This window comes from Haemaphysalis longicornis, unplaced genomic scaffold (assembly GCF_048455015.1).
Source record: "Haemaphysalis longicornis isolate Haplotype H1 unplaced genomic scaffold, Haemaphysalis longicornis Haplotype H1 scaffold_8, whole genome shotgun sequence".
Lineage (NCBI taxonomy): Eukaryota > Metazoa > Arthropoda > Arachnida > Ixodida > Ixodidae > Haemaphysalis > Haemaphysalis longicornis.
Genome location: NW_027526445.1, coordinates 180,872,940 through 180,900,697, shown reverse-complemented (window position 1 = coordinate 180,900,697; position 27,758 = coordinate 180,872,940). Strand labels below are relative to the sequence as shown.

The following is a 27,758-nucleotide window of genomic DNA, read 5'->3' as shown; positions in this document are numbered from 1 at the left end:
TAATACAAGAAAAGGGAAGCCATCGTACCTTTTCCGCGGCCTTAGGTGCTGCGCAATCTTCAACGTTTCTCCGCTGCGGCGAATTATTGCCGATGATTTCTGCCAAGCTTGGTGGTAATCGTTCAAAATATCGAAGGCTTTATTCAGGCTCAGAGGTCTCCCTAGTCTAGTCTCGGGTGGCCCAACATTGCTAATGGCAGATCCGCTACCCCAAATAAGTGATTTGCCTTTTCTACTCTATGGGTGAAATCCCTAAAGATTGCTCCTTGACGTTTGGTGGTATAAGATACACACTATGCACAAGAACGCGTACTTCTACCAAACTTCCGCGGTAGGTGGAACCCGCTAGGTTTCTTTGCAAAGTAGTAGAATTTAAGTACGCAATCGTGCATTATTTCTTAACCGGGTCCATTGGCAGGATAACCCGAACCCAAGCACATCCACTCTTTCGGCGAGGGCCACAACTTTTGATGATCACCGAACAACAAGCATCGTCCCTGAGGAATAGCTGAAGTTAAGATAATGAAATAATGCAAAAGAAAGGGTGTAACGTTAATAAGGGTGGCAGGCGGTTGCGCTGCATTGCCACCGTAACGGATGATGTCATACACTGCAAAGAATGGGCAATGCTTAAAACACGTAAACCTAGTTATCACGAGCGTATGGCCTTTTTTTGCTTGCTTTTGCACGCACTAAGCACACAATGTTTCATGATAGTTTGGTCATCCCTCCCACCCTTCCGCTGCGCTAAAGCGCGGTAACCATTGAAAGACTGAGCAATCAAGCACTGCCGAAGCAGCCGTGAAACCATTGCCAAGTCACGTGGTACCATAGCAGCGATGCCTGGAGCGAGCGTGGCTGCGACACCTTTCCCGGCGGATCACGTGGCATGACGTGGCACCTGGCGAATTCGCACCTTGTCATTGGGGTGCCGTCCGAACCGAGGCTGAGCGACCAAGCGACCAACCTTCGCTTATGCACGTAACACCACAGCGTCGAGACTCCCAGCTAGAGCATACGCGATGCCTGTCAGCAGCCGGTAACCAGGAGTGAAGACACACCTTTCACACTTGTGCTGCGATAGCTCAAGGTACACACCAACGGGGCAGAAACTTGGAAGCTCACTAAGAGGGTTCAACTTAAATTGAGTACGACTCAGCGAGCAATGGAACGGAAGATGACAGGTGTAAGGTTAAGTGACAAGAGAGAGCGGAGTGGGTCAGGGAACAAACGCGTGTTACGGACAAATTAGTAGAAATTAAGAAGACAAAAGGGACGTGGGCGGGGCATTTAATGTGAAGGCAAAATAACTGTTGGTCATTAAGGGTAACAGAGTGGATGTCTAGAGAAGGCAAGCGTGGCAGGCGGCGGCAGGAAGTTATGTTGGCGAATGAGATCAAGAAGTTTGCGGGATAAATTGGTTGCAGGTAGCACAGGGCCCGGATAAATGGAGATTAATAGGAGAGGCCTTTGCCCGGCAGCGGGCGTACATAGGCTGGTGATGATGATGATGATGAGCTCAAGGTCATTGCAATGAGATGAATGACTTTTAGAGACAGGGCGTAGTAAAGCTCTAGCTTTAAAAATGGCCAGCTGTGCCAGTTACGTTGAATAGCAGTGGCTGGCATGCGTCAGTACTGACAGTGCTGAAAAGACCTTCTCGGAAAGGAAGCAGGTATAACTTCTTGCGCTTGTGACGCAGAGACGTCCGGTACTGCTTGTGCAGATACGAGTTTCTCAACTTAGTAACCGTAGCTTACAATACCAGTTGCTGGTAATTTCTGCGGTCTCCTGTACAGATATGCGGCACTATGGTTAAGTGACTGAATCAAGCTTTACTGAAGAAATAGCAGCCGGGTTAGGTAGCCATAGCTTAGAGAACCTATAACAAGGTTGGTGACAAAATCGGCCAGGCGGTATTCGTTGTTCAAGGCTGGTGATGGTTCTGCTTCTCTCCATCCTGGAATTGGGTGGTACCATTTATGATTTGGTTCTGGTTGAGAAAGTTGAAGCACGCGGGGAGGGTAAGGATTGGCACCCCGTTGTAGACGCCGGGCTTAAGCCTCTACTGCTGTTAAAAGAGTACCTACTTAGGCTAGGGTTAAGAGCGTACCCACTTGTGCTTAATAAAAATTACCCCACCTTCCCGCGAGGGGAACCCTGGGGAGATGCGACGCATCTTGGGGGTTCACTTGGTGTTTCCGTTGGGTTGATTTTCTAATTGCGTGAAACGTGTGAGGAACGCGTATGATGTATTCTTTATTTAACACGCGGCGTAACGTTAACGATGACGGCCTTGTGGTAGCTGAAGTGTACCGGTAGTGAATGGTGAAGTAACGAAGTTCAGCATCGGCTGCTCGCTTCAACCGTTTGCGTTCGGTATCACGTTTACGAAGTTCGGAATCGGCTGCTCGCTTCAAACGTTTGCGTTCAGCATCACGTTAACGCCGCTTCGCAGCCTCGTCTTCAGTGGTGCTAGCATTTCTTTTATCACAGTGATCGGTGCTTGTTACGGTTGCGCGGGCGATAGCAGAATTGTTAGGCTCCATTCAACGCATCGATGGAAATCGGAACGCCGGTGCTGGAACGACCATGGCTATGACGCAACACAATTCAACACAATCCACTTTAATCCAATCCAATCCAAATCCAATCCAATCTAATCCAAGCCAAACCAAGCCAAGCCAGGCCAACCCAATCGAATCCAATTCAATGCCCCTCGCGAGAGAGTGTTCGCTATCGGAGAGGAGAGGGGGTAAGCGGCGGAGAGCGCAGCTCGCGCGGCGAGGAGAATGAGGGAGGGGTGTGGACGGACAACAACAACGCCGTATGGAGGGACAAGGCGAGTGAATGAGATGCAGTCGCATCTCAAATTGAAAGTTCCTATTGTTATAGTTGTGGATAGGGTTAGGGTACTCGCGCAGATCATGGAGGGTAATGGCTGTCGGGGCGTATGTTTCTGGGGTTGGCTGGCTTACAAAGAGCCCAGGAAGTAGCTTTACGGGAGACCTCATGGACCCTTTCCGTACTCTACCGCCCGGCATCATAAAGCACCAAGTGAATCCTTACGCCTCATTCGATGCATTCATCCTGAAAAGGACAATTTTTTCTTCAACTTCGAAGTTGCTGAGAAACCAGCATAGATTTAATTTGTAGCCGTACGGCTGCATTGAGGTGGATGTCAATCTTTCCTTCGCAGAAACGCACTCAAAGTTCGGGATTTCCCATAAATATGGTGGATCACAAAGGGTGCGTGAAGGGTGAAGTATTCGCTTTTAAAGCAAAGCTTTCTACCTCTGCAAGACAGCGCTTTTGTCGCGCCGTGCGCGGCAAATAACTCCCAAGGCGGTTGCGCCGAGGGAGGCTGCTTTTCACTCGCTGAGCGAAGTATAGATGGTACGGCGATTAAGCGCTATTGCCCTGCGTTCACCGTGCGCCGCAGCTGCTCACCCCAGCGTGCGCGTCGGTGGGACTATTCATCGCCTCCTGTATTTTACAGGAGGCGATGGACTATTCCTTTTGCTTTATCACCTGCTTTAGCGACGGTTGTGTTGGGCCTGTTTTGGCGGAGCCTCGCGTCCATTACGCGGTTCCTTCGCACGGCTTGAGTTACTTGTTCGACAGCAACTGCTGGGTAACCTGGACCCGACGGAATTCAGTGGTCGTACTACAAAGATACGTAAGTATTGGTTTCCAGGCCGGGAAAACAAAATTTAGAGACCACATACAGACATCCCCCCCCCCCCCCTAGGACAAACGCTACCTTTGTGCATGCAGTGTTAGCCACGCGTGGGACATCTTATCGCCTCCGACTGTTGTTCAATGCCCATTTGGTTGTGTTTTCACACGTAATACAAAAGGCGAAAGGAGCGACTGGTTTTGATAAATAGTGATTATAAAAGAAACCTCAGCTTTCTCGCAATTCTGGAACTTGTTAGGCTAACTATTCTAAAATGTTTATAAATGGGAGTACCTAACCTCACATGCCGCATTGTTTCGGTGTGTACGCTTGTCTCGCGCGGTGCTGTGGCGCCGAGATAGGCCATCAGGATGGCTAGGTTCCGCTGTCTGACACTTTGAAAGACGCTCCTCTCCGTTTTCTTTCTGCCGATTTACGGCCGGGCTACCGCGGCGGCGTCCGCCGCTATACGCCTCGACCGCTGCCTGTAGAGGCGCCAGAGAAGTCCCCCTAGCGGCCCGTTTTGAAAGCAGTGCGGGAGTCTCCGGCCCGGTCCCAACTGTCACCGCTGGTTTTGTTTATGACTGAGGCTTACCGTTTGTATCCGTCGTAAATACATATTAATGTGAAGCAGTCACTCGGTGCGCAAATACATTTCTGACCCAATATAAGTGTAGTACATTCGGTCTGCATAAGTACAAGGTGTGGTTTCACACCGGCTTCGCGAAAACCGGCACATGTATGGAGCTAATTGTAATTTCGTTGTTGCGAAAATTACTAACAGTGTCTCTGCGAGCAGCATTTACTCAGGTGGTCGTAAATTGGTTTTTCTCAAAAAATGCATCCGCCGCGATCACCTGTTCTTTGAAGTTAATAAACAAAAGTAAAGTGAACGTACAGCGTGTGCGTGTGGTTACTAAAAACGTTCATCTCTTGATTTCGCTCCAAATTTGTACACATCAATACTTAAGCGTCAACCTCATCCTCCCCCCTCCCTCATGTATTGCGAAATAGCAGTGCATTTCACATGTATAGTTAGCCTGGTGAGTCCTACCTGGCTTACGTTTAGACCGCTTAGCACTTCCGAAGCTGCACTGCGTTTTTTCATTCACGTAGTTGCTACTGTGTCTCTCCCAGACTTCCAAAACATTTTTTTCTGTGGTTCCATTAACTTCCCTTGGTTCTTGCTATAAGACGTGAGTGGGCAAAAACTTATAGACGCACTACCTTAGAATGTACCTAACATATTCGCGTGGCTTAAATTCCATAAAAGGCTGAAGTTACTGATAGGTATTGGTCAATCACATCCTCAAACCATAATTTTCTACGACGTATATATTGGAAACAAAGCCTAATTCCTTGTCCACGCTCCAAAACGAATCCAACCACTCGCTGTGCCAGTATGAGGTGTAAACGGGGTGAAAATATAATTCGTTTATGCCGAACGCATTCGGATGTGGCAGTTGTAATATGCTGCGGCCGTTGCCGACGCCCGTAAGAGCGGCCATGAAGCACGGAGAACCGCGTCCCAGGATAGCTCTTTGCGTTCGAGAATCTACCAAGACGCAGCCATGTTTGCAAGTGCCCCAAACGTACCATTTTTCTTACAGACGTGACCATAACGAGTTTTTTATTGCGCGGAAAGGCAAAAGGAAGCAAGAGAGAACCACAACACTGGCTGAGCTCGCATCAGCTACGCAGCGCTCGTCCCGGAAATGACGTGGAGAAGCGGCGTCAGGTGGCGCCCTGATCGCGAAATTTGAGGCGTAGAGCCCAACGTGGCTGAAGCTTCTGCGTTCGTGATGCTGGCCCCGCGAACTCCGGGTAACGGCTGGCACAATCTCTGGTTTCGCTCGTTTTAGAGCCACGTGTGGGAATTCAATTGACGTCAAATGGGCAATTGTTGTGTGTGTTGTTCACCGCTGTGCTTTCCAACCACCTTCACAGCGTAGATTTGATCCAAATTTTTGAAGGTCCCTATGGCCTGCATACTTCGGGGAGACCTTCATTGCGTTCGCGAAACTAGCGCTTGGAACTCAGCGCAAGTGACTAGTAATCTCATCAAATTGATTGAGTACTCAAAGATTTTTCAGAAGGTGAAGAAGCCTGTACCAAGTTTTAATGTTCGGAACGTCGCTACTCGCCGAGCCCCTGGGGAAAACGGGACGTGGAATTAGAGGAAACGTCAAGGAATAAAAGCTATCCGGTAAACTTGGCCTTGCTGGCAAGCCACCTGTTCCGATTATCATGAAATCGTAACTACACGGGTGTCATTTCATAAATATTCGTTGAAAATGTTGAATGTTGGAGGAAAACTACGCAGTTTGTATTGCAGCGCGAATGTTGTTTTAGGCGATGGTAGAATTTATTTCTGGAGGTTACATACGAATCGCACTACGAAAAACTACAACTTAAACTGTGGAAAAATTCTTTAGAATCAACTTGCAAGCAGTAAACAGTAGCAATGCATGGGCATCCTTGTCAAATGACTGTTTTTGTTCAGTGCGGCGTCTGACTTGACAGGTTGAGATACAAATGGGGCGTCAAAATGCCATCGTCAGGTCTTTTCATTGTGCGGACGCGCGTCATTTAAATGTTTCTTTGTGAAAGAGAACGACTAATAGGCTCTCAATATGACAACGGACTTCCTTTTTGCTTCTTTTATAAACTTGTATATCCTACGCAGTCATTTTTATCGACCCGCCGCGACTACTCAATGGTAAAGCCGTTGTGATATTGAGCCTAAGGGCGTGGATTCGCTTCCAGGCTTCGGCGGCCACTTGTCTGATGGAGGCGAAAACCGAAAACGCCCGGGTGGGCGAGATTCACGCGCAGATTCTAAGATCGCCAGGTGATCAAAATTAATGCCGAGCCCTGCATTACAACGCAGCTAATCTCCTCTGCAGCGTCGGTGTGTTAAACCGCATTATCAATCAGTCGTTCCTACCGGTACACGCTCATATAGGGGAACGTTCGTTTTTGCAAGTTCATGCCATGTCACGGATTAGATGCTTCTTGTATATGGTACGATGGACAAAAGTGCCAAAAGTGCTAAATATTACGCGTACCTTTGTACGCAAAAATTTTACTTCCTTTCTTCTTTTTCCGAGTGTGTCACAACGTTCGCTCCTATACGGACCTCACATAAAAGTTTGTTGCAGGTGAGCTAGGATTATGGAAATTATTGGATCACCGAATATTTTTGGCGCATGGACCGGCTTAGCTCTACGCGCTTTGCTATTGTAGGAGCCTATTCAGTCTCCTCTACGCCAATTAAAAGGGCATCATGGTCTTTACTTCTTTCATCTACATATGTATTACGAGTATCGTATAATTATCAGCTAGCCGAACTTTTAGTGCTTGAGCCTCGTTTGCATGTCAATTAAAAAGAAGGGCTGCTCTGCTGTTGTAGATCTCAGCTTGCAGAAACTTACAATATTAGTAAACATGCAATTAGTGCACAATCAGTCTATGGCAAATTCCATTCCTGCATTGTTTCGATACTTAGTGAAGGATTGCTATATGGTAGCATATGGGGCTCCAATTAATCCGTTGAAGACGCGGTTTTTGTTTTGTAAGTTTCCCTAAATATCATTTTATGAGCAAGCGCCGCTGAAGTTAGGGTATCGTCTTCCGTGTGCGCTATAAACCTTTCGGAAATGCCGAGAATGTGCACATGACATTATTGGCTAGAAAGACATAAAGTGGTGGACAGGTTTATTTTAGATTCCAGTTTTATCGAAGGCGGCAACCAACGCAGTTTCAACCCACGAATCATAGTACATGACCGGTGTCGGACCAAGCCTTCGATATCATTCGCATAATCCCCCCATTTCTCGTACTGCACACACTGCGTCTTGCCAGCGGTCGCCGGTGCCCACGTGATCGGCAGCCGAGTCTGCACGTGTTCACGGTTGGTAAAAGGTTTTCCGCCTTGTCTACGTGGCCTAGTAGGCCGCGTGCACCTTCCTAATAGGACTGGGAAAAGGGTGCGCCGCTGTGCTTCGTTTTGCTGTTTATGTATTTGAAACTTCGCTTTGAACTTCAGTTGCGCATGTCTCTCTGGAGATGAGGCCAGGGGCCGAATTCTCTAAAACGACGCGGCGTCGCTTTGAAGCGACGGGTGTCGCGCCATTGAAATGCATGTGTTCTTGGGTTGGGGGCGTCGCTTTGCGGTGGTGCTCAGGAGCTATGACCGTGAGAAAAGCGCTGTGGCAAGGGCGCGAAGCGACAATTGAAACGGTGGGGGGCAGTGGGTGTCGCTTCGCGCCCTTGCCACAGCGCTTTTCTCACGGTCATAGCTCCTGAGCACCACCGCAAAGCGACGCCCCCAACCCAAGAACACATGCATTTCAATGGCGCGACACCCGTCGCTTCAAAGCGACGCCGCGTCGTTTTAGAGAATTCGGCCCCAGATCCGTATATGTCCTCGCTGAAAGGTGACCTTGAATTACCTCTCGGGCAATACGAACGGTATAAAAACCAAAGGAGGGCCAGAAGCCAAAAAAGGCATACCAATCGTGTAGAACGAATTATTGTTACCAAATTTCTTACTGAATAATTGATGATTGATATTTGATATAGAATTTTAAATCAAGGTAGGATTGGCGTAGGTTAAGAGGAATTAAGATAAAAAAATATGGTATAAGATAAATTAGGATAAATTAAGGGGCAAGGAGATTTATTGATGTGTGTTAGGAAGAAAAATGTGAATTACGATGGTTAAAAGCTGCAAAATAACTTGGCGGCTTTGTCGACGGGTAGCCTCGCGTGTAGCAAATTCAGCACCGATCTGAAGGCTACATAGTTTTCACCTTCAAAGCACGCAAGTGGGGCTAAGTGCCACGAAAACATTTCTCTTCGTTGTTTCTTGAGATAGCTAACCGTGAAAGCTTTCGTCTCTCGGCCTGTTACCCTATTCAGCCGACCAGCAAACTGGCCGAACGCCTCACGGCAATGTGCACATAAGCAAAGTCATTCTAAACCACTAAAACGGCTCGCATGATTTATGTACGTGCATATCATTCAGGTCAATAAAATCCAAGAAGAACTGAGGCACAATGTTGGTACATATTGTAGAGTAACATTAGGAATACTCACCGGATAGTTTGTTTACGAATACCTTGTTTTTAGGAAAACCTACGCGTTAAAGGGGCCCTGAAAGGCATTTTGAGCACACTAAATGAACTAGCGCAATCATTAGATAGGGTCGTCAACATCATCTGTGCCAAGTATTACTCTTTTACGCGCAGCGGAAAGCTCACACTTTTGTTGCAAAGTTTGTTGCTTTTTTGTCACCCTTTCCTTCGTGTTTTTGGACGCCGCCATCTTCACATGTCTACATCATCGATTCCCATATGTTCGTCATGAGCTAGACATCCTGCTATTGGGCGGCTTTTTCACGCACTTCCGGCAAAGAGATGAGTCGTCTGCTCAGCATCGGCTCGCCCGCTGATCTGCCAGCGGAGTGCCGGAGTGTTGGACATTTTACGACAAACGAAACAAGTGTAAACGAACGCTTAACCGTTTGTATTGAATGCAACACGGCCGTAGCACGACATGGATTTTATGTTACATGAGTACGTACCATAAAGAAAGCCCCGTGACACTTATTTGGTGCAATCGCAGAGAACGCCCTGAGCCAAATGCCAGGGTTTGACGCGTACATTTTATTCAACTTCAAAACAATCCAGAGATGCGTTTCGAACGAACGCAACGTCACAACATGCGTTGCAAGTCTGAACCGCGATTGACAGACGATGGGTTGCCTCCTCCTGCCCGTCGTAAATTCGGCACTCACCTCACACCCGGTTTGCGTGGACGAACAGCAAGTCACAACTCTGGCGCGCAAGCGAGAATGCTTTTAGCCAGGCACACTACACATACCCCATGCGAGGTTGAGTCGTACGTCGTTCGAGAAAGATAATCCAGACCATGGGAAGCACTATCCACCCGCAGAAGTACAATGCCGCATTTCATCGCGAAACGAACGCGTCCACAACACACAGGAGGCGATGCACACACACACACAGCTTCGGTCACTGCATTGGCTTAGCTGCAAGCTTCGTTCGGACAATCAGCGATGCTACGACGATACAGAGCTGCGTGAGGACGACGTGCTAACCACTTCACGTATTTAAAAACACAGGGGCAAAGAACTAGGTTAATCGGAAGCAAAAAATATGTCCTCCATTATAGTGCCTGAAATATACTGGCTAGTGTGCCGAGGGCGGCCTCCAGGCTCCGCCGGGAGCGATGTACGCGGCCGGCTGCAGCTTGGGGCGCTGCCGTGCGGGAGTGTGCGCGTTCGTTCGGCCCGAGCAGATCGCGCGGTTACCTCCGAGCTGCGGCGCAGACGGCAGCGGCAGAACTTTCCATTCCCGCTTGCGACGAAAGCGAGCGAATGCGACGGAAATTCTGTCGCGCGACGAAAATTTGTCCCGACCATTCGACAAAAACGATCGTCGCGCGACAAAGCGACGGAATTCCTGCCACTTTCACTCGCTTTCGTCGCAAGTGCGAACGGGCCTTTATGCGCAATCACATAAAACAAGCTCTTGCTTATCGCCTGAGCATACGGTTTATATCTGACTACGTTACACTGTGCTTGCCAGTGTATTTAAACGATGTCACTAGGTTTGAAACGTACGCGCTCGGCGTGCAGCTTTGTAAACGCAAGCGGCCTCACATACGCACGCTATTTTGCTGCTAATAGAGTTTTAGTACAGCGTTTGTGGCCTTTGCATACGCTAAACGCTAAATTTTTGCATCCCGCTACGTAAACACTGCGAGGGGAGTTTTAGTAGAGCGGTAGAGCGTCTAATCAGTTTTGCGTAGCGACACACTAATGCATACGGCGCCATCTGTCAAATGTTTTCCGAAATGTCTCGCCGGCTCATCTGCTATCGGAGTGCCGGAGTGTTTGGACATTTTACGACTATCCAAACAAGTGCAAACATACGCTTTCCCGTCAGTGTTGAATGCAACACATGCGTGCAGCTTGTCAGAACACGGGTTCTCGCTGATCGAGTGCGGCGTTGGTTAAATTTGCTCTGCGCCTTCCCGTTCATCGCCGCTGATAAAGCGATCCAATCCGGCGCGTTTTGTGCACGGGTTCTGTGTCGGTTTAAAATGTCCTTTTTCACATGCCGCCGGTAGTAGGAATTACAACCGCCGCAAAATAACACCCGGCACCAGCGGGGTCACATCTGAGACCGCGCTTTTTGGATAAACAGTGCGCGGTGCACCAAAGGGAACGAGCGCACGATTCTCCCCGCGCGGCTGCGAATTCGCCGCCGATACCAACGGCAGCTACGTACACCGCGAAAGGGCAAGGCCAGGCCGCACACATGCGGCCAGGTCCTTCGTTCACTTTTCCAGCCTTTAGAGGAGTGTCCATGGGGTCAACAAATATGAAAAAGCCGAAAGAGCTGGCCCGTAGCAGACGGCAGTCTGTGGGAGCGCAATAGCGGAAGTTCGTCACCGCTGAGGAGCGGAGCATCATGGGAAGGGAGGCCAACAGCGAAGAAACAGTTGAAAGGAGGAGGAAATACGGCGCGACGATAATGCGCGGTTTTTGATTTACGATTTCTCAGCTAATACTCATCGCTTTAACAAAATTCTTGCAGGAGGAGATTGCTAATACATTGCTTTATTTGGTTACATGTACATCCATGCATCGGCGGAAGGCATTTCAGGACCCCTTTAAAAGACGCCGTCAGAGAGGGCACGAAGGCACGAGGGCACGAGATAAAAGAAAAGGTGTCGGCCGGTTTTCTTGTGACTAGACAAAAAAAGAAAAATAGAGAATGCGCGCACTGACCCATCAGATGGGGCGAGCCGGAAGTGAACCAGAAGGCAGAAGGATGATTAGCACAAAGAAGTCAGGGTAAAACAACAAAGCAGGCACTGTATAGCGGTATATACGCTGGGCTTCTTGTAAAGCCACGGAACGACAAAGCAAAGTACGTTTAGAGAGGAGGCTTAGAAAGTTGGGGAAAAGAAACGGACACGTAGGGTGCATATTTATATGTACTTTAAAAACGTCGAAACCAAACGGTGGAACAGGACGAGTACGCGGACGACAAAGAACGAAATAACGGAAAAACGAAGAATCAGGGTCTGCAAAAAAAAAGAGGAGGAAGCAGACTGATATACAGGAGTAAAGAATAGAAACAATATGTTCCTTGGTACTCTAGAAAGAATTAAAACCACATTTCCGGAAGGGGAAGTTGCACAAACACCAAAGCTAGCGCATTGTATATTGGGGTCCGAGCTCGGCGCTTACGGACAAGGACAGATATCCGCCACTGCTGGCCATTGATTGCTGCGGAGTAGAGGCGGGAACAAGCGAACGCACAATAGCGGAATGCAGGAAATCGACCCAAGTGCAGATGATGGCACACTACCTTCATCATTCTGCGGAATATAGTTTTTCCTTTCAGGGCAACAATACCTTGTCTGCAGGGGTTATTGGCAAATTTATTGCGCGAGTTTCTGCTCCCGCTGATGCGAATGTCGTCGTAAGCCAATAGTCCTCTGCGGAACCTTCCCCATAAATTTCTCCACCCTCTCTTCATGATCTTCCTTTCCTCTCTCGATTACTTCACCATGAAAGAAACTGAGGTTTGTTCAGCTCTGTTTTTCACCCTCGCACGCCATCTGTTGGGACAGCGCACATCATTTTATTGCGCAAGCATTTTGACGGCCGCTACTGGGATTGTGCAGCGGCGATGGTGACGGCGTCGGCGTCGTAATCGAGCGAGCTAGCGAATACAGGAATAAATGCTTAACCTGGCCATCAAACCTGCGGAGCGAGACAAGCTCGACGTGATCATTCGCCAGGCTTATAAGACCGCGCTCGCCCTTCCGCCCACTACATCTACCCGCAAGTTGCTCCAATTAGGAATCCACAACACCTGGGAAGAACTTCTTGAAGCGCACAAGCTGTCACAGCAACGACGCCTTCTCCTTACATATACGGGGCGCTGCACTCTTCAACGCTTGGGTTATGCCACTCCCCCAGCCGACGACTGCCCGGTTCGCATACCGCCTGATATCCGGAATCGAATCACGGTGACTCCTGTCCCCAGAAATACGCATCCAGAATACAACGTCGCCCGCCGAGCGACTCGTGCGGCCGCGTTGCACCGGCTACATTCCACTACCTCCATCACTCGGCACACGGATGCTGCCCGCTACTCCACCCAGCGAGCTTACGCCGTTGCCGTTGTCGACCAGCGCTTTCAACAGCTTTCGGCAGCCACTATCCGCACCACCACTGCCACAACGGCCGAAGAAGCAGCCATTGCGCTAGCAGGCCACTACAGCCAAAGACTACGTCACCGTACTTAGTGACTCGCAAGAGGCATGCCAACGATATCTTCGCGGCCGCATTACTCCCACAGCTCTCCGCATCCTTCAGGCTAATTACGAACTACCCGACATCCAACCCATCTGGGCACCAGGCCACGCTGACCTCCCCGGAAACGATGCGTCCCATGCCGCTGCCTGCGATTATGCACGCCAGGCCGTCTCCGACCGGCAGTCTCCTTGCCCAGATACCCCTCTCACCCCCCCGGATCTCCTCACCCACTACCGCCTTAGCCGCCGCAGATATCCTCCCCCTCACCCTCGCCTTAGTCGTCTCGAAGCCACTACCCTCCTAAGGCTACAAACTAACTCTTACCCCCACCGTACACTCCTCCACAAAATGTACCCTACGCAATACTACGCGACCTGTGCCTACTGCGCATCCTCTGGCACCCTATACCACCTGGTATGGGAATGCCAGCAATCCCCGTCTTTATCTCCAATCCCCAACCCTACTTACGAGCAGTGGGTGGACCGGCTGACCAGCTCGGACCTTGCGGCGCAACAAGAAGTCGTCGCTAGAGTCCGGGCAGCCAGCCAGGACCAGGGCATCCCGGACTAAGGTTGCCCCTCACAGGGTGGTGCCCCTGCCATCTAGCACCAAATTTGCTCGTTTTTATTAGGCGTTTATTTCTCTCTCTCTCCACTTCAAGAGCCCTTGACTTTACATTTCACAGACCATAAGGCGGTCATAATCAAAGCGGAACGCCAAGCACAGCTCGACGTCACCTACGTTGAACATGATCATGATAATGCCTAAATAAAGACGAACTCATACCACGTACATCGTCTCTCTTTCTATCTCTCTTTAATGCCTCTCCACTCTAACACACACCCCACTCCAATAAAATTACACCATCTTCCCGTAGGATGCTTATTGTCGAGCCTGTTCCCTCCCTTGTTGTTGCGCCGTCCACACCTCCACTGCGCATTCACGTCTCTTCTCCATTCTCCTCCTCACAGCCGCATAAACCAGGTGTGCACACGCGCTGCGCGTTACTCCACTGCGCATTTGCGTCTCTCCTCCATTCTCCTCCTCACACTACCCACGCGTATCCTTACTCAAACACCGCACACCAACTCCACTCACGCTACTTCAACTCTACTTACACACCAACCAACCCCCACTGCTGCTTCGTATCGTCCTCAGGGTTCCCGCCAGGGCAAGATGGTCAACTTTTTTATAGTACCGTTTTCGCCCGCATTATAAGCTCTTTTAACGCACAAGCAACTTCGTGCGTGCCTTGAGCATCACTTTAAAGGGCGCTTAGAAGTGGTCGCTCAGAGCACCCGACACCACTTCGCGGCTGACGCCGCCGCCAACCCCGCCACGCGCAGCGTTCGGGTGGTTCGGCCGCAGCGTCAGCGCGCCTGTGACGTGAGCTGCGCGTTTTCGCCAGAAGAAATCGCCCCATGCGGTTCACGCTCTACGCCACTACAATGTGTCCGCAGTGGAGGAGGCCTAAACTTTAAAAGGGAGGGGGAGATGCGAACGCATTCTTGAAGAGCCACGAATGAATACTCACTAGGTTTTCTGGACAAATTTCACGGTATTTTACTTTCACAGCAGAGCTGTTTAAACTTGAGCTTTGTCTTGCCCCGTTCGCGAAATACGTTCGCAAAAAAATCTGAGGAAAAATATTGTCACGTGACCTTAACTGATTGCACCTCGGCTGTTCGTCGTCTCGAGTAACGAACCCCCTTGCTACTGATGTCGAACCTCAGCCCCGGCTTTTTTCCACTGAGCACATTCACCTGCCCCCAAACGCACTGACCTAAATCCCGCTGACCTGATCTCCACCCGTGCCGGATGGCGATTACGCCGTTTCACCGGTTACTGACGTGTTGCTCGACCGCTACGTGGCTGGCCCGTTTTCGGTCGTAACGGTTGCCCAGAATCGTATCACACTGCCTTTACTGAATTTCGGGCTTTCGACACAAGTCCTTCCGAAAGGAATAGCGCTTGCGCGGCTTTAACCACTTAATAACTGCGAGATTTTTGCAATGGCCTTTGACACAGCTTAAAGGAGCCATGAAGAGAAAATGCAAGTTGGTTTTATTCGAAAGATTTCGTTTTTTAATAGTGCCCCCAGTGCTTGTCCGGATACAAACGATGCTTTATTCACTGATAAATTAAACCATTTAGGTTAAAAGTTTGATTTTCCCGCTCAATCGTGCGTTTTCGTGGTTAGCAATGACATCACAGGAACCGACCGCTCTGCAGCCTAGAGTACCTTCATTCACGCATCCGCCGTACAGGGTAGAGACACGTATACGCTGGCGCCGCCATTTTCGGTTGCTCGCTCGTATACGCCGACCCCCATACGCCGAGTCCTATACGCCGACGCCCATAACGCGTGTCTCAGGCCAAGCGAGTTGTCATTCAGCGGGAAGTCGACGAAATGCTCAGAAGGAATGTTATTGAACCCTCCTCTAGCCCATGAGCATCACCAATCGTTTTGGGGGAAAAAATGGTTCGTAGCGCTTTTGTGTTGACTACAGGTACGTGAACAAAATTACCAAGAAAGATGTATACCCGCTCCCTCAAATTGACGAAGCCCTCCACTGCCTACATGGTGCCTCCTACTTTTCACCCATTGATTTGCGGTCCGGATACCGGCAAATAGCTGTTGACGAAAAAGATAGAGAAAAAAAACGATTTCGTAACACCTGACGGTTTGTACCAATTCAAAGTCATGCCATTCGCACTTTCTAACGTGCCTCCCACATTCGAAAGGGTGATGAACTCTCTTCTTCGCGGATTCAAGTGGACAAGTTGTCATTTTTAGCTGGACAACGTCGTTGTCTATTCACCCATATTTGAGATTCGCTTGCAACGTCTCTCGGATATTCTGGGTGTTTTTTGCCGAGCCGGTCTTATTTTTCGCCTTCTTCGCAGAGCCGGTCTTATTCTGGGCGTTTTTTGCAAAGCCGGTTATTATTCGTTTGTCTACAAGTCGGTTAAACTGCATAGACATTCCGGATGTTTATCTCGTAATACCCTCGAAGAGCCTCAGACTGGTAAGCACGATAGGGATATTTGTGTCTTTTTGTTGTCTGACTTCAAACACGTCGAAAAAAACCAGCGCCGTGATCCGACGTTTCGGCCTATTATCGACCGTCTCCACTCCGAGCCAGCGGACCCATCTCTGAACGCGTTCGTGCTGCGGGATGGTATCCTATACCGCCGCAACTTCCGGGCTTATGTACCTAATCTGCTTCTGGCGCTACCCGAGCAACTTCGCCCGGGTGTCCTCCACCAGCTTCACTACGTGCCAATGGCTGGCCACCTTGGCGCCGCTCGCACTTACGACCGCATCCACCGAAGATATTACTGGCCGGGGATCTACCGGACTGTGTGTCACTAGGTAGCGGCCTGCGATCCTTTCCAACGTCGAGAAATGCCACCATTACTTCCCGCCGGCCAGTTGCAACCTTTGGAAATTCCCACCGAACCATTTTATCGCGTTGGCTTAGACCTTGTAAGCCCCTTTCCGTTGTTTTCCCCCGGGAATCGTTGGATTACGATAGCCACGGACTATGCTACCCGCTACGCTATCAGCGGTGCACTCTTCACGAGTTGTGCTACAGATGTCGCCGATTTTTTCCTCCTGGAGGACCTAATCCTGTGTCATGTTGATCCGCGCCAGTTGCTCACGGAACGTGGCCGGTACTTTTTGTAACAGGTTGTCGGGCATCTTTTTCGCTCTTGTGAAATAAAGCCCAAACTGACGACTGCATATCATCCTCAAACAAATGGCCTGACTGAGTGGCTCAACAAAACGCTCACTGACATGCTTGCAATGTAGTCTCCAATCACCATCGGGGTTTGAACAGACGTCACGGTAGCAGGCGCATGCTTTCGCGACTAATATGCAGTGGACTAAGCGCCCTTTCACTCTTTTGTTTTCATATTCATAGTTCCCTCACTGGTAGCCAAGTGCTCGTAGCGTGTTCAACCTCAAACATTTTCGCCCCTTTCCTTTGAAAGCCTTTTTTGTCTGCACGTACGAGCTGGGTGCGAACTGTCCGAAAAGAGGAAATAAAAACGCGCACCCCTAGAAAGAATAGCCGCTCCGCAAGGAGTAAGCTGAGGGACGCCATTTTGTTTTTTTCGCCCGAAGATGCTACCAAAAATGGCGGACCGGTGCCCGCGAACGCAGATTTCACTACTGGAAAAAGGTCAGTTGGTTGCAGTGACCTTGAAATAAACTGCTCCAGGAGGGGGGGGGGGGGGGGGGGGGGGCTACAAATCACGTACGTACTCACCGTAACTTATATCGTCTATTTACTAGCATCAAAGTGCTTGCTGACAAGAAACTCATAGACCATCTTTCTGAGAGTGTTCACGAAGCCGCCTGCTTCCTGTGACTTCTTTTCTATAGGTTTTTGTGTGCTTCTTTCTTTTTCCCCTTTTGTGTGGGCTGGACAGCTGAGTAGAAGCGACGCAAAAATGTCTTTCAATACTTGAAGCCTTAAAAGGCAAACTACTCATGTTTTATGACCAGCGCCTGCACAGCTCTCTGTACCTTCAAACGGAAGAGCAGCATTATCCTATTCTTTCAGCTGTTACAGAGGAATACAATTTTATTGCATTTCTCAGTACGGGGTTGATGAACTGTCACCTTGTGCCATTCCTCCTAAAGAGGACGGAATGCAGTTGTCGCTCATGAAGGGCGGATCGTGTTTTTTCCGTCTCATACGAAGGCTACCAGCGGCTCAGCGGATGATGCACAAGCGCCGCGCCTCAATTTACTCCCGATCCGGCATCCTCAGGTCTGAGAACGCTGCTTGCCAGCAGCTTTTCTTGGACAACTGCCGTCTCGCGACAGGTGCGCTTTGCCTGTCTCGGAAGCCTGTGTAGGACCGCCCTGGAGCGTAGTGCTCGTGCACTACGGCTTTAGCGACAACCGGTTTCGGAGCGCACCAGAAGAGGTACACGCACGCTCTGCGCATGCACCACAGCCGCCCATTGTACCCTCGGGGCCATCGGCTTCGACCGCAGCCACTAGTGTGGGCCAACTAGACGCCATCCCCAACGAGGCAGCCGCACCTTCACCGACGACACTTGCAGTGGACGACCTCACGGAAGCCCACCAGTCACGGCCCGCCTCGGCCGTTTCTACCGCTTCTACTACCCTAAACTAAGACTCCGGTGAGCACCTTTGCTCCCTGACCGTTTAATATTTCCCAACCCGGTCGACCTCTACCCCACCGTCGCGCATTATAGGCATCACGGCGCTGAAACACTGCCCTGCTACGGGTCACCACATGTAGGGAGCAAACTTGGTTTGTGTGGCTGATGCGGCTTCCTACATTTTTTTGGACAGCGTAGGCAAGGCCAGAATTGGGAGCAGCGAAGACGAGCAATCGACTAGCTGCCCAGTCGTGTTTGATTTCTGTGCCACGTGGAACTGCTGACCTGGCCAGGGACCTCTGATGATGATTGTGGGCAGCCATTCATGATGAGGATAGCGGCGCTGGTGATTAATGCAGATGGTGATGTCGCCAAAACACCTGGAGACTGTTGCGGTGACCGAGAAAGCTACCGAGGGGGTGGACATAACTTGCATACGCACGCACCCATGACTAACGTCTAGCAGTACCTAAGTGATTGCTCGTCCGCCCTACTAAGCCAAAAGCAAGGTAGATAAGGGGAAGAAAGAAAGAAAAGGTTTTCATGCGGGCGGAAGAAAGGAGTTAACAGGAAAAAAAGACAGCCATTGCAAACCTGAAAACACCCTTAACGGCGGAACATATAAGAGCAAGCAGATCAGAGGCATGCTTCTGCAAGTTTCAGTTTAGCCGAAGCCATGAATTTCATATGTAGTTATCAGGGCATTCAAAGTGACTGACGCACGGAACTTGTGTCCCCACGTTCACTCCCATCTGTTTTAGTTACAAAGCACGCTGGAGTCATCCGACACCCTGACCGTAGCCTGACACGTTTCTTCCACGATCGCCCAGTCTTAAAAGGTACGTCTCCTTTTCGCTGACTTTTAGCCCTAGATCTTAGTGGCACTGGTACGATTCTAGGACGATAAATGGCGCATGACCGGATCAGCAAAGCATGCCACATTCCTCATAAATTATGCTTCAGCAATTCTTTGTTCGCCAAGAAACCTTATAGGCCAAAATCAAAGGCTTTGCTGTGCTACATAAAGCAAAAATTTAAGGCACACGGCTTGCAGTCAAGGGCCGGTCATATTGAAGTAGATATAGAAAATAAAAGTTAAAAACTTACATGGGGATATTCGGTTGTGCAGTTAAAAATTGACGTATTGGGTGAGACTTCTTGATGTTGCATTGAATGACGTCTTTTAACACGAAAGTGTTTTATTCCTTGATACACAAAGATTTCAGTGACGTCATATCCGTCACGGAAATGACGCCAGTTGAACGAAGCAAGCTGCCTGTATAGAGTGCACCCCTGCATACAAGGGCTTCTTGCGGGAAAGCAACCTTTCGTACAAAAGAGTACATTATACTTAAGGTTATTTGTTTTCGGGTTTTATATTTTAACACGACAGTGTGTTATTCCGGGATACACCAAATTTCACTGACGTCATATCCGTCACGGAAATGACGCCAGTACACCTTCGCCGAAGTGACCCACCAGCAGTACGTCGCTCAGCACGCACACCCACAAGACAGCCGCCGACCCGCAAATCTTGCTCAGCCGCAGATTACGCTGCACAGTTGCCTGTTGTGTTTTACCGATTCCCGTGACAGAGGAATCAACCACAGTTTTTTTGGTTACGTGGTAGGCTATGACCCGGTTTTTTGTATTCGCTTAACATACCACAATACCAACGATTAACTTGTCAATACCAGCCTTCACCATCAGCCAAGCCACATATTTCCAACACGCTCCCGAAAACTCATAAGTACTTCAGAAAATAGAACGCAATGTCGTTATACCAACTTACATAAAGTTAGGCTATTGATGCAGCGAAAGTTGAATGCAATTGCAAGAGTGCGAGCTCGAAAGGAGCTACTACATCTGTCCCATGTTTGTGCCTAACGTCAGTTACCCTACTATACTCGGGTACAAGTTAAGAACGGCTATACCTCATGTACAGTATCCCTCGGCTGAAGCGACAGACCCGGATGTCAATGCCTGCGCTCATTTTCAAAGTAGATGGCGCTTAATGCGTGACAACGGCTGCTTTTCTTCTCGTAGTTGTTTTGTCGTCGCTGCGGTAGCTTTAAAGCAGATTTAGTAAAAAAAATCACTGAAACAACTTGTTCCACGTTCAAAATACTCGCAGTAACTCACTATTTGCACCGCGCGGAGTAACAGCCAGCTCCTGTGCGGAGGCACAGCCCTGGGCAGCTTCCATTACCGTTTTTAACTTGCACCCGAATATAGTTAGTCCTCGCTCCGTACCAAGCCACTTCATGCTAAGGTTACCGTTGATGAGGTTAGACCTCAGAGCGTTACTATAGGTTTAACCTCACCGAAAACACGCGCAGAAATAAATACGGACTACATTTGTGGCTTTATCGACACTTGAGCTTGATTTCGTGTCATAGCTAGGCGCGACGTCACTGTTTTTAGTCTTTTTTCTGTCACTTTTATGTGTTCCTTTCCTTTTCTCCTCTTGCCAGTCAGATGTGTTTATAAACGCTGGTTCTGCAATAAACCCATGGATAAAAGTTAGCGCTTGTCCTGTCCATGCGTAGTCCTCCGTTTATTTGTCTGCTTGTCTTACCCGCCGCGGTGGCTCAGTGGCTAAGGCGTTGCGCTGCTGAGCACGAGGTCGCGGGTTCGATTCCCGGCCGCGGCGGCCGCTTTTCTGATGGAGGCGAAAAGCAAAAACGCCCGTGTGTACGAGATTTCGGCGCACGATAAAGATCCCCGGGTGGTCAAAATTAATCCGGAGCCCTCCACTACGGCGCGCCTCATCGCCTGCGTTGCGTCGGCGCGTTAAAACCATACAATCAATCAATCATGTCTGCTTGTCTTCTGTGTGGCTATGAACCAACACGCCCAAACCTTTTATTTGTATCCTGTATATACTGGTGAGGCGCGCATTCAGGCAACCGTGAGAGTGCGCCGTTATTCGTTACAACGGGCTCCGCGGGATGGCGGTAGTTGTCCATGCTAAGCGCATGACTGTGTTTAGCATTACAAACTCTACCTCACCGAACGCAAAGTATTGCGTCGACTGCAATGTCAGTGCGAATAATAACATCTCTGTTGACGCCACCGTTGAGAATCATGTTGAAACGGAGAAGACGACCCACGCCGGTGTTTTTTTCTTCGGCGTGCGGGCGCAGTGGTCCAAGCCGTGCCAAGTCCGTGGCGCTTCGGCATGTCTGTGGCCGTTTCCAGTGTTGCCAACCAAAGGAATTGACAGCTTAACTTTTCAACAAATACCACCTACAGGCTTAAAGTTGGGTGGTCGTATGTCCGCGGTGCCTTCTCTCCCTGAGGAGCATAACCCTTGGCGCTAGAGAATTAGACTCTAAAAGGTTGAAGGCTTCACTATAGAGACTCAACAGGCTTCACGAGTTTCAAGCAACGCCGGCAGAGGCAGTATAATAGTGCTTCCGGATAAAAAAAGAGCAGCGTCTATTCAGCCATGTGAAAGCAAGAAAAAAGACCTGCAGAAATCGTAGCATTGTCACACTGCTTTTCTTCAATGTGGCCTTTTTACAGTCGCATTTGGCTGTGAGTACCTAGAGAAGATGGGGTATTACATCGTTTTAATGTTTTATTTTGTTTCTATTTGCCGGTGACATACATTTACATTGGTGGGGCACTATTCAACCTGAAAAAATTACCCGTCTACGAATACCATTCTCTTAACAACCGCATTATTTCTCTTTGCAAACACACCTGTACGCAATTTTTCCTGCCTGCCTCTCCTCGGCCGCCCGCCATTGCGGAATGGACTGGAGAATGGCGTTGACTTCAGCTGCCGCATAAAGTAACAGAGAGCAGTCCTGAGCGTGTGCGGGGCGTACAATGCACGCTTTCCTGGTTTATCCCACTTTTATCTCAATCTTATATTTCTGAGACGGCATTATTACATTACAGCTGTGATCATTTTGATCAGTTTGATCATTTTGCTTTCTCCATCATTCTCACAAATTCCAAGTATCCTGGCGTGATCTTGCTGTTGGTTTTTTCGAAGTTTAACTGAATGTTCATTATTTAAAGTCTCTTTTGTTGTGCGAATTTCGTCGTTCTTACAGGCGTTCTATAGAGATTGGTTGATATTTGGGTAACTGACTAAAGCTGCTTAGGTCAATTTTCTAATTTAGTAAGTTCTAAGTCATACAGAAAAAGCCTCGCGTCCCCCTCCAGTTCTTTTCTGAAACGACCGAAACAAAAATACGTGTCAACGCGTAAATGTGGGCTAGTTGATTCGAACGGAATGCGCCACTTGACCCTGTCATGGCTTATATTTGTATTTTGAGCATGTTCACGCATGCGCGCTCCTGTATATACATTTCGATAAATGTTGTAAAAATTCAGGTGATGTCTAGCGCTAGTCCTGTGGGGTCTCTACTTTTGTCCCGTCCTTGCCGCGCTACTTAACCATGTTTCACAAAAATACAAGCACCGCAAAAAGCATAAACCGTGTACTACGCTTTGTGTTTGCACAAATGCACATTTCCAAAGTTAGGATGTTCTAGATGGCAAGCTGGGCGAGTCGGTATTGGATCATTATGACAGGTAACAACCAGCGCAAGAAAGAATAGCACGAGGAAGGTTACAGACACAGCGCGGTACTCGCAACTGAAGGTGTTCAAACGCCATAAAGCGCAAATATACGTCATTGGTAAAAAGGACCAAGGGAGAACCATAAAACAATAAAATTACCAACGTCTTTCGCTTCTTTTAGCTGGGTGTAAAAAAATGTACAAAAATTCATAGAATTCTCCAGTGTGCGCTGCACTCTGAAGCCGCTTGTCTCCCCCGTGATTTTTTAATGCGGGATTTTGTTATCTCTGACCAAATACATTGGGTTGTTTTATTATTTTAAAACTTTCTGCAGCTTTTTTTGGATCATGGTTTTATAGAGTTTAGCTGCCTGAACATCGCCAATTGCGTATTTTCGTGGAGATGAAAGGCACAACGCACGGTCGGTCTTCTAGCGCTCTATTTATTCGCGTTTGCATAGTTCTTAGCTAGACTTTTTTGTTTGCCTTCCTTTGCTGGGGCCGATGTATAAGTAGCATATTTTTTATTTCCGTAGTTCACTGAAAAGCCTCAAATTTTTCGATTTATGTAGTTCTTAATTATACATTCTTGGGCAAATGCAGGGTGTTACATCGTTTATCCGTTTTCGCGATTGTTTTTATTTGTGTTTCTGTCGTTCTCTTTCGGGCTTTGTTATTTTAGTCTTGTATTCGTTGTAGATCTATAAGATACATGTATTTGATTTTGTTAATTTGGTTGTGTAATTTCTCTTTTATTTTAATTTTTGGTGTATTAAAATCTGTTAGACCAAATATCTCCGTTTACGCTATTATAACGATTAAATGTTTTACATCCGTGGACTGCATTTTTGTGCTAGTGCAAGGCGTTACGTGGTTGCTGCTGGGGGGCGGAGAGAACGGAGGGGGCGTACAAAGCTTGAAAAGTCTTGTATACTTGAAAAGCGTGGACACGCAGTGGTTAAGGAAGACTAGAAGGCTAACGATGAAATAAAATAAGAACAGTGGAGAATCAAAAACAGCCAAGGTAACCAAAAAAGAGGGAAGACAGATTGAAACGAATAAATGGAGAGAAAAAATGGAAGCCGAAACATCGTTAGAGATGTACAGGGCTGAGAAATTGAACATCAGAAAGGAAAATTTCTACGATAATTCCCTGGGCAGTGCTTTGCTGTTTGAGGCTAGAGCAGGTTGCCTGCGAACTAAGAGTTTTGTGGGGAAGTATTCACTAAATGATGGGGTATGCATTGTCTGCGGAAAAGAAACAGAAACTATGCGGCACATTGTGTTAGAATGTGAAGGTGTCCATCCAAATCTACATGAGGGAAATATTCGGCTTCCAGAAGCCCTAGGATTTAAGGGTAGCTCAGAGGAAGTTAACTTCAAGGCTGTCGAGGGAACGAAAACAAGATGAGAATGCTGGTGGACGAAAAACACAGGGGGAATATTGCCTAGGACAGTTACCACCTGTAACAGATAAATTGGGCCCATCTCCCCGCGAGGGGGACTTGAGTAAATGCGTCGCATAGGGGGTGGGTGTATTGCGTTAACGTTTAGTGTTTGGGGAGTTGGTGGTAGTGAATGCGTTGTATCAGCAGCTTCTTGACGTAGTTTGAGTGAGTCAAGGATATAAGGCGCGTTCGTAGCCTCCCATTCTGTGTCGGCTTTGTGGCTCAGTGGGTAGAGCACCATGTACAGTCGGCAGGAAAAGTAACCGGACCACCGCTCACGCAGCCGGAGCGGCTGCTGCGGCGCACCGCGGCGCTGTTATCTCGCTGTGCTCGCTTACGACGAGAGTGGCACGCTTGACGCCAAACTTCCCCTCGCCCTCGTGCGGGTGCTTGCCACGCTTGATAAACTTCTAGTGCAGCGTTCGCCTTTAATCCAGCTCATGGCGCAGTCGCGCTGCAGCGCACGGCCGCAGGGCCACAAACCGCGGCGCTAGGAAGGAACGAAAACCCGCTCTGCTTTTTGTACGCGGTTTATGTTCGCCTCATGCTGCCTATCAGTGCCTGTAGGATGCGTCCACCGCCGCTGGATTTTGGATAAGACGGCACAATGCACCGTACTGAAGGCTACCGTGACGTTCGTTTTTCCACGCCGGAGCGATGTTATAGTGTCGAAATTGCCTTTTCGGCATCATGTCCGGACGTGGGTTTAATACTACTTACAGGGAGACCTCTGAAGACCGATTTAATTAGCTAGTAGGATATTCTTTCGGTGACGAATTTTCTTTACAGGCGTACCGCCAGGATGAATGATTTCGAAGACGAATCGCAAAACATCAGATATTCCTGAAACTTTATTCATGAAATCTGACAGTACTGGCATTCAGCGGTCCTCAGTGGGGCGAAAAGTTGCCGGCTACAGCGACGACTTGGCCGACTCGCCTGGGCATGGAGTCGTACAGCGCCGCCACTATCTCGGGACGCCCGCGCAGCGCTTCCCACTCTTCCTTCACGGCGAGCCCCAGCTGCTCCGCTGTGCCACCGCAAAGGCGTCGTGAGGCAAGCGTCTTCTTCAGCAGTCCCCATATGTTTTCGATGGGGTTGAGATCGGCCCCGTTAGGGGGCCATCGCAGCTGAGGCACGCCACAGCGCTCCAGGAGTGCGCTCACAATGCGTGCTTTGTGCACGGGGCTCCTATCATGCTGGAGCAGGTAGCAGCCATCCTGGAACGGCCCGTCCAGGACGTACGGGATCAGGTGCTCGGTGAGGACTTCACAGTACCTCGCCCCGGTGAAGGAGCCCTCGATCCGCATGAGTGGGCCCAGGCCGTCCCGACTGATGGCACCCCAGACACTGACCGAGCAGCGGCCGCTGCTGAGCACGCTGTGTGTGTAGGCGGGGTTATACCTGAGAGTATGGGAGAGCACGCATTAACATCTGTCGGGTCCAAAAGCGTGGAGCGTCCTCATTCCGTTGCGGAAATGAAATAAAGATGGAGGCTTAAATTACACAAAATTTAACATTTTACCCACACTGATATGGAATACGCGCGAATGAAACACTTAAATGGTAGTCAATGCTGTACCCATGTCAAGTCAGGTGGTAAGGGGAAAATGAGGTTGCATTCTCCAGACTACGACGCGTTGCAAACCATCCATATAGGTTATTGACAGGTTAATCTAACTTAACCCGCGATTCCTGTGAGCCGCAAGGGTGCCAGTTTATACCTGCTGTTCAACGAACGCCACACACGCTGCTGTTGGTCCCAGCGTGTGCAGAAGGTAGACTCGTCCGTGAAAATCACCTCCCGCCACTCCTCTGCCGACCACTGCTCGAAAGCTCGGGCGAAGTTCAGTCGCTCCTCCCGCTGCTTCGTTGACAGGTGCGGTTTCTGAGCGGCAATGCAGTTCACGAGACCCGCCTCTCGTAATCTGCTCCTGATTGTGTCGCAGCAGCAACTGAGATCCAGAGCATCGCGGATCTCCCCGGAGTTGAGAAATTGGTCGACAACAGCGGCAGCAACAATCCATTCATCCTCTGCCAACGTGGTCACCCTCGGCCGCCCACTGCGCTGAGCATCACAAATTCTCCCATCTTCATCTCTATACGCTGTAAGAATGCGGCTCACCGATGTTCGGCTCCTACCGGTGCGGCGGCAGATTTCACGCTGAGGGACACCTTCGTGGTGAAGCCGGACGATCAGCCTTCTCTCCTCTATCGGCACTCGGGGTGGCATTCTGGCGAAGTAAAAAACCCGATGCGACCGTTCGAGCTTTTAAAGGTTTTTTACACTGCAAATGGCCAATGAGCAGTCCTGGTTCAATTTTTACATTTTATTTATTAGAATGGTGTAGGCCAGGCGCTTTACGGTGGGTTCTGCTTTACAGATATGGGTGCGCTCTGCTACACAGATATGGTGATGTCCTTCCATTGGCCAGTTGCAGTGTAAAAAACCTTTAAAAGCTCGAACGGTCGCATCGGGCTTTTTACTTCGCCAGAATGCCACCCCGAGTGCCGATAGAGGAGAGAAGGCTGATCGTCCGGCTTCACCACGAAGGTGTCCCTCAGCGTGAAATCTGCCGCCGCACCGGTAGGAGCCGAACATCGGTGAGCCGCATTCTTACAGCGTATAGAGATGAAGATGGGAGAATTTGTGATGCTCAGCGCAGTGGGCGGCCGAGGGTGACCACGTTGGCAGAGGATGAATGGATTGTTGCTGCCGCTGTTGTCGACCAATTTCTCAACTCCGGGGAGATCCGCGATGCTCTGGATCTCAGTTGCTGCTGCGACACAATCAGGAGCAGATTGTGAGAGGCGGGTCTCGTGAACTGCATTGCCGCTCAGAAACCGCACCTGTCAACGAAGCAGCGGGAGGAGCGACTGAACTTCGCCCGAGCTTTCGAGCAGTGGTCGGCAGAGGAGTGGCGGGAGGTGATTTTCACGGACGAGTCTACCTTCTGCACACGCTGGGACCAACAGCAGCGTGTGTGGCGTTCGTTGAACAGCAGGTATGAACTGGCACCCTTGCGGCTCACAGGAATCGCGGGTTAAGTTAGATTAACCTGTCAATAACCTATATGGATGGTTTGCAACGCGTCGTAGTCTGGAGAATGCAACCTCATTTTCCCCTTACCACCTGACTTGACATGGGTACAGCATTGACTACCATTTAAGTGTTTCATTCGCGCGTATTCCATATCAGTGTGGGTAAAATGTTAAATTTTGTGTAATTTAAGCCTCCATCTTTATTTCATTTCCGCAACGGAATGAGGACGCTCCACGCTTTTGGACCCGACAGATGTTAATGCGTGCTCTCCCATACTCTCAGGTATAACCCCGCCTACACACACAGCGTGCTCAGCAGCGGCCGCTGCTCGGTCAGTGTCTGGGGTGCCATCAGTCGGGACGGCCTGGGCCCACTCATGCGGATCGAGGGCTCCTTCACCGGGGCGAGGTACTGTGAAGTCCTCACCGAGCACCTGATCCCGTACGTCCTGGACGGGCCGTTCCAGGATGGCTGCTACCTGCTCCAGCATGATAGGAGCCCCGTGCACAAAGCACGCATTGTGAGCGCACTCCTGGAGCGC

General features: G+C 49.4%; 1 pseudogene; it reads right to left on the bottom strand.

Moving 5' to 3' along the window:
- LOC144148598 (uncharacterized) overlaps positions 1 to 27,319 on the bottom strand; it is a 76,077-nt pseudogene extending 48,758 nt beyond the window's left edge.
- Positions 27,320 to 27,758: the final 439 nt, after the last annotated feature.